An 8,114-nucleotide genomic window follows, 5' to 3' on the forward strand; every position below is an offset into this window, starting at 1 on the left:
ACAAAGTTAAGTTTGTCTCTGTCTCTCACTTTTTTATTCTAAAGAGACACTCTCTCTCCTCTGTTTTTCTTCTAAACCAGTCTCCAGCTGTTTATGTCGTTTTATATTTAGATGAGTATATTCCAATATAGAGTATCTCCATTTTTTAACTTGTTAATATCTTTCAAGTTTTACATAAGAAAAGCAAATAGACATAATAAGTTTTAGACTTCCCAGTGAGAAAAAATATTAATGAAGACAAAATAAATTTAGTATTATCAGCTATTTAATGGCAATGTATAGCTCACAGTATTTGCAGCCTCAATAGTTACTCTTACTTTTATGATCATCTTTAAATAATTTATTCTAATTTGTTGCTTCAGTTTTCCCTCTCATGGCACGTGCAATTTTGGCAACAAAAAGTCCATGGTAGTACAAATAATTAACAAGAAGTAAATGCTCAGAGAAAAACAACCCCATGCTTGGTAATTCCCACTGCAGCAGAGCTATGATTTATACCAGTTAAGGTATAAATCTATAGGCTAGCTATATCTATAAGGTATAAATCTGAGGCTAACAAGGATTTGAAACACCCATAATCTATATTACCTCAGTTTAAATCAACTGACTTCATGACAACTTTCAACACACACTTTCTGACATGGGAAGGAATGGTGTATTTGTCTTCCTAGCTGATGTCTCAGGCTTTACTCAAGTGCATGCCACAACACATCCTTTTTCTGTTGGCAGCTGGATAGCTTCTCCTGCCTTCTGACCAGATATTATAAATGAGCACATCTATTTTACAAGCACTGTCAAGCACAACAAGGTTGTAATATTCCCATCTTGTTAAAGTCATGGAAATGTTTGGAAAGATTGAAAGGTTATTGGAAAATTTGGCTACAACTCCTCTAGGCACATCACTGGCAGAACACAACTGAATTATTACCTCATGATGGGTGATGGTGCTTTCTAGACACACAGGCATGACCAGAAACACCTCAGTGAGCACACAGAGCTCTGAGAAATGTTTTTTATCTAAAAACACAAATTAGATAAGCAGTCCAACAACTAAATTACTATTTAGACAAAAATAATTTTTTGTTGTATTTTTTCACAATATTATTTCCTTTTTTTCATTAATCTTTCCTTTTGCTGAAACCTATAGCCTAACATAGGATGACAAAAACATTAAGTGGAATCTAGCCACAATATCATGTCTAAAGTTCATTATGTCCTGATTTTCAAATATATATTTTTCAAATTCTATTACAGTCCTTAAATTTCAATTTTATAACTTACTTACATTTGAGCAATAATATAAAATGCACCCAAATTCATGAGAAAGTTGGCACAAGAAATCCACTTCTCATGAGGTGGACAGACTTTTGACCATCAATCTGTAATTTGTTGAGATCAATGAGAAAGAAAAAATCCAAACTACTCCAAAACAAGAAAATCAAACTACTTCAGAGGACCCACTCTCAAAATGGTTTGTTGATGCTTTTTTTAAACATCTGCCACTCCAGACTTTAAGCCCCAATTCTTAGCATGAGAAAGTGAGCTGACCACAAATATTAGGATAAAAGAATGCTGAAATGTTGAATTCAAGGTAGCCAATGCTGAAACTCCACAGGGTTTTGTAAGTCAGGTCAGAAGTTTGAACAGCTCTTCAAACTGGATATCAGTCAAGTTTTCAGCACATTTCATAATGTGCTGCATGTGCAACCAATATGTTCCTGCTCTATCACTTCAGCAGAAGTGAAAGAAGAGGAAGCAGCAGTGGAGAAATAATACAAACTTTAACTGAGCACCCAATGTCCTTGTATATCCAGAGGCAGCAATAGAGGACCCAAATATAACATCATGTGATATAGTATAATGCAATATTATGGCCCAAAAGTAGAGGCAAAATAGTTAAGCATGCTGAGTAGCTGTCTCTAAAGATGTCCAAAGGTTTCCATCAGGAGACAAACAGGCTGGAACGCAACCACCACCTGAAAGTACATCTCCTCAGAAATCATCAAAGCGGAGGAACTGGAGAAAGCCCTACGGACTCAGCAATTAACCAATACAAGACCAAGATGTCTCTTCTGTGGTTGCAGGAACCAAAGACAGGGGTTAAAGTTCTGTGATTCACTGTGTTTCTAGGATCATATCTCCACAACACATCTTTACTGGAAACACAGTTTACGCTGGCCACAGACAAATCATCCAGAAGACAGAAAACTGCTGGAGGATCTTGCTTACCCCTGCAATGGCATGTACTACACAGCACTTTAGAGTACAGCTTCAATCTTCATTTCAGCAGGAGGAAAAGTGCTTTAAGTGCGCTGGTAGTGCACTTGGGTGCAACCCACAAGACTCCAGATAGAGACACAAGACAAAAATCACATCTGAGAAGAACCTCTCCAGTGCACTAAATTGCTAGTAAAAAAAATAAATAAATAAATAAAATAAAAAATTAATAACTTCTGTTTCTCCATTCCACCTCCCTCCCCTCCTCTCCCAATTCCCTGGTTTGCTCTTAACTGCAGAGATGTTCAACAGCAAACTTGAGAAGTGCTACTTCCTACTTACTACAAACATCTTCACACTGTTGCTTTCTGAGAAAATTTGACTATTTGACATCATCTCCATTCTCCTTGCACTTTGTGAGATCCACACAAATCATTTAAAGTCTGTATTAGGGAGCTACAGAAAGTTCAGACACATAAGCAAGTTGCTATGTGTCAGCTGAGACATATTAACTACAAAAGAGATTTAAGCTAAACTGAACTGCCAGCTGAACATGAGCCAGCAGTGTGCCCAGGTGGCCAAGAAGGCCAATGGTATCTTGGCTTCCATCAGAAATAGCGTGGCCAGCAGGGACAGGGAAGGGATCTTACCCCTGTACTCGGCACTGGTGAGGCCGCACCTCGATTACTGTGTTCAGTTTTGGGCCCCTCACTACAAAAAGGACATTGAATTACTCGAGCGTGTCCAGAGAAGGGCAACGAAGCTGGTGAAGGGTCTGGAGCACATGTCATACGAGGAGCGGCTGAGGGAACTGGGGTTGTTTAGTCTGGAGAAGAGGAGGCTGAGAGGAGACCTCATCGCCCTCTATAGCTGTCTGAAAGGAGGTTGCAGAGAGCTGGGGATGTGTCTCTAACCAAGTAACAAGCGATAGGACAAGAGGTAATGGCCTCAAGTTGCGACAGGGAAGGTTTAGACTGGATGTAAGGGTTGTTAGGCATTGGAATGGGCTACCCAGGGCAGTGGTGGAGTCCCCATCCCTGGAGGTGTTTCAGAGTCGGGTTGACATAGCACTGAGGGATATGGTGTAGTTGGGAACTGTTAGTGTTAGGTTAATGGTTGGACTAGATGATCTTCAAGGTCTTTTCCAACCTAGATGATTCTGTAATTACCTAGCAGTTGCATTTGGTTTAGATTAAGAGAAAATAAGCATAATTAATATGACTGAGCTGGTACAGTATTTTGATGGTACTTGTACCCAGAAGCTGCAAGAAGGAACAAGGATAACGAGGCAGCTACATAATGTAACAAAGCAGAGAACTATGTAAAATGATTTACAGCATTAACACCCAAAATATTGTTCAAGAAACTTTTCTGAAGTATTAGCAATAAAGATCACAGTATGCTTATTGCCATTATGATGGACCACGTGGCAGGTACTGTAGGAAAATAGAAGAAAAGAGAAGGTAACTCTGCTCCTGGCAGCTTCCAGTTTAAGACAGGATACAACAGGAAGATGTAGACAGGAATTAGAGGAAGTCCAAGATAATAGTGAGACAACAGTCATCAGGATCATATGTTGGGTCTCAGCGTGCCTGAAGACAGACATTGTCAAGGTTTGTGTTAGTGCAGTAGCAAGTGGCTTTGAAAAATAACGAGATATAATGTTTTCAAATGTTTGCAAAACTAAGAGAGGGATCCCAGGGAGGGAGGGATCCCAGGGAGTTCAAAATGAGAGTTAAAGCTCAATATGTTTGATGCTGCCCAGAAGTGTAAATAAATAGGCTGGGAGATTCAACAAAGCAGCAGAGTGAGAAAATCATCCTTTTTCTGAATTGATTCTGAGTTTCTGAATTGATACAGGGTGGTGAAATTACTTTTGTCAAGGCCAGAGAATAGGAGACTTCAGCAAATATGACATGAGATAATGACAATTTGGATGACAGTTTATTTTGCTATATGAAGAGTCAAGACATTTGAAAGTATGTGCAAAATTTAAACATGGCTTGGAAATGAGGGCACAGAGAATTGAAGGCAGCACTTAGACCATAATGTCATTGTCAGTAATGAGGAAAGATGATTTAGGAAAGACAGAAGTTGATTGTGCTGGATCCAACTAAAGACTGAGCCATAACATATCAGAGAGACAGGCCAAACTCTACATTTGATCAAAAAAAACCCAAACCCCAAACCTCTGTGTTATAGGAGTAGATCTGCCCTTCATAGGAGAAGCCATACTGATGTTTGTGAATAAAATTATCCAGGTATAAGATTCAGAGGGAAAATGGATCAGATGATAAAATCTTTCAGCAGACCATAGACAGTATTTTGGGGTGTACCAGGGCCTTCTGAAAGGAAGTTTGTAGGTGAAAACAGCTTGAGAACCACTGGCAGATAGAATCACAGATGGTAGGTTTTAAGAAGAGATTTTTCAGATAAAATCAAAGGGAAGTTCCAGGATAAAATGATGGCAGAGAACAGAAGGTTTTGTTGGTTGACTGTATTTAATAGAAGGAATAAAAACATACCAGTTGACAAAAGGGAGAACAGCTAGAGGAGGTTCTGGGGAAAAACAAGTAAGGAAGTCAAAGGAAGATGAGCTCTACCCAGATGAGGAAGCCATATCTGCAGAAAAAGCAGTTAAAGTAGTAGTAGGTGAGGTAAGGCCATGTTATTATGTTGATTCCCGCCCCTTGGCCTTGGAAGCAATCGGCAAGACCTGTTTGGAGAGGAAAGAGGCAAGAACATGGGGACAACTGAAAGTGTATGCACAGAGAAAGTGTGACTCAGCTCAGCCAGAGGCAGGAGATAGAGCTTGAGGAGGACAGACACACTCATCGTGGCAGAAGAATTCAGTCTATTCATGGAACCTATGCCAGACATGCCCCATAGCAAAAGCAAAAGAAGCAGACACTGGAGGGAAGCCAGCCTGTAACTTGATGATAGGAAAGAGAAGTGAACAATTAGAGGGTAGAGAAGGCTGCAGAAGGGAAATATTTTTAGAAATGTATGTCACTAAGGCATAAACACAGTACACACACATAGACACTTTGATGAGCTATGCCTTTAACTGCATGTATTGCTTTTCAGAAAAATCCTTAAGAGACAGAAATGTGTCTCTGCTTCAACTGAGAGGGAAACTGAGATGCAGAAGTGGGTAACAGGTATAGTTTCACATGCAACATTACTTCAGTACTCATCTCCCTATTTAGTGATTGTGTAACCACACTCAGCACAATTTCATCAGCAATAAGTGATGCATCAGGTGGGACCCTTTCTCCAGGCCCATAAACAGTACTAACTACATTGGCCCACAAATACTACTAGGTGTGTTAGCAGATGGTTGAGTGATCCTTTGGAGACAATTCTGCACACAAAATAGTGATATTCAACATGTCATTTAGCAACACAGCCCTCTCTCTGGGTTCCTGCTCCTACCTCAGGATCCAACACCAACTGAGAATCTGCTAGGATCTCCACATGACACGCTGATTAGCAGCAGGCTGCACATCTGTACCATTTAATCAAGCAAGTGCACAATATTGTTGTCTGTACAGTGTCCTTCTGATGAGTCTTTATTCAAACTAGTCCTCATCCTATTCACCCACAATGAAGTCGCTATTAGTTTAGCTAGATCACGCGGGAATGTGGAAGGGATGAATTTGGTGGGCAAGGGGGAACATCTGGAATTAACAAGGACAAAACAGAGAGCATCTTAACAACTGTGGAAGCTTTTCAGCCCATGTTGGCTTGATGCCTTCCCCAGTCACCTTGTAGAGACTGCACAGACACCGGTGGAGAGCATGCTGTGCTGAGTGTGTAGCACCCAGCTGCAGCACCCACCCAGGGAAACACACTCAAAAAAGTGAGAAATAAATGCTGCTTTCTGCCCACTGGACAGCCCCACAAGAAATCAGGTCTCCCAGTACGCATGGGGACAGTAGCAAGCAGCTTGCACGAAAAGTTCACATGAACATTAGCAGCTTGGCATTAAGGGCCCTTGCCATTTAGAGAGTGAAACGGAGCTTTCTATCACCCTGTTTCTTCCTGACTGTGGTACAGATGCTCTCATGAAACATACTTTTGTAGACATATGCATCTTAATGTGTTCTTTCACCTTTCCCACCTATGAAACCAGTATGACTTTCCAATGGAAAGCAGGTGTTTGAGCACAGTCTGCAAACAGACTGCTCTCTCAGGGACGGTGGTGAGGCAGCACTCTGGGCAAAGTCAAAGTGATGCAGCATTTGAAAGCAGAGAGGTTCAGCATCCCTGACCCACAGCACACAGCCTCTGCCATGCCACAGGACTTCCACCTGATCAAATCGTGTGCAGCTGTGTCATCAGAGTCAACGCCAAGAGAGGGGCATGGTGCCTGTCTTTCCTTCCCATGGAGGCACTTTTTACCTCTAGAAAGTAAAAATTTCACCACAGGGGAAGGTACAGAAAAGCCATTTCATGAGAAGTTACCAAACAATTTCTCTTTCCTTTGTGCACTGTCACAAACCATTAAATGTTGGTGTAACTGCAGATGGGAAAATCCTGCTGAACTGAACTGCAGTTCCCAAGCAGGGATAAAAAACCTTCCAAGAAATCCAATTAATACAATTGAGCCCAGTAAAGAAAGTTACTACCCTACACCCCAAAAAGGACTTGTTGGAAGCAAGTAGGTAAGTGAATGATTAAACAAGCTGTTAACCTCAGCTTCCACCAGAGGCACATTTTGTTGAGGAAAATTTGAGATGCAGTCAGGTTTTTGGGTTTTCTGTTTCAGTGCAAAGGACAAGAGATTTTAATTCCAGCTGTCTTTTTTTCTCATGGTATGGGTAAGCCCATTCACACAGTACTTTTCTGTGCCTTTACTCACACAATTTCATCTCTATGAGAAAAACATTAAAATTAATGTATTCTAAAATTATTTTCACATTAAAACCAGAAGTCAATCTGCTCAGTGCTGTCACCACAGCACATTAGAGTCTACTTCCATCTTACACCGTAAATACTCTTTACACAATACTAGATTTGCACATTTCTCTAGGAAACTGAAATCAATAAAGGAATTGTTTCCATTTCCATATTATACACTTGTCTTCACAAATATCCAATTTACATGAAAGTCATGAGTAGACTGTCACCCTGGCTTTTGATGGATCTTAAAACATAACTGAATTAAACTTGTCCAAAATAGGAATCATTCACATATACACGCTGTCACTTGTCCTCACTCCACAAACTCCATTATTTCTAATGATTTCATTATTTTTAAGCAATGCATTTGCATTTTTTAACCAAAAGGGGGTGGGGGTGGGGAAAGAGAAGCATAAGATCTCTTACACAGCCCTTAAAAAAAGGGCAATTACTTGCCAGTGTGAACTTCCTTTATTGTACCAATTAATCATTGTTTCTCATCAGCTAAAACCATATTTAAAAAAAAAAAAAAAAAGGTAGATGTCCTTAGACAGAAACAAATAACATTTGTCACTTAAGAGGAAAGAAAGAAGCCACAACCTTACCAGCAAGGAATTCTGATGAACAGACACACTTGTCGTGTCAACTCCCACACCTCGCAAAGCAGAGAGGAAATTCTTACAGAAATTGGTTGCAATGATGACATTGCCCAAGAGGAAACTGGTGTCTCTTTTACAAGTCATGACTATGCAAACCACAAGCCAGGCATCAAAGCAAGTGCTAAAAGCCATGCCTGCCAGATCTATTAATACTAGAATCAAGCTAGGTTGAAATGGGGAAGGGGCTGGACTAAAAAATGAGAAATATTCCCAGATAACAAGTCTTTTAAATTTTTTGTTTCACAAACGGAAATTGGTTTAAAAACTGTGTTATCAAATATTTCTGAGAAGAGGGTCAGAGTATATTGTGGGAGACAGGAGAAAGCATATTAT

At 40.2% G+C, this 8,114-nt stretch overlaps 1 protein-coding gene across 1 annotated transcript in view; it reads right to left on the reverse strand.

The window, feature by feature from the left end:
• The window catches only part of IPCEF1 (interaction protein for cytohesin exchange factors 1), a 63,513-nt gene extending 55,646 nt beyond the window's left edge, over window positions 1-7,867 (reverse strand). Inside the window, exon 1 of the mRNA XM_074818803.1 lies at window positions 7,728-7,867. The gene's annotated coding sequence lies outside the window, so the exon portion shown is untranslated. The remainder of the gene's footprint in view (window positions 1-7,727) is intronic.
• Window positions 7,868-8,114: the final 247 nt, after the last annotated feature.

Source organism: Strix aluco, chromosome 3 (genome assembly GCF_031877795.1).
Source record: "Strix aluco isolate bStrAlu1 chromosome 3, bStrAlu1.hap1, whole genome shotgun sequence".
NCBI classification, from domain to species: domain Eukaryota; kingdom Metazoa; phylum Chordata; class Aves; order Strigiformes; family Strigidae; genus Strix; species Strix aluco.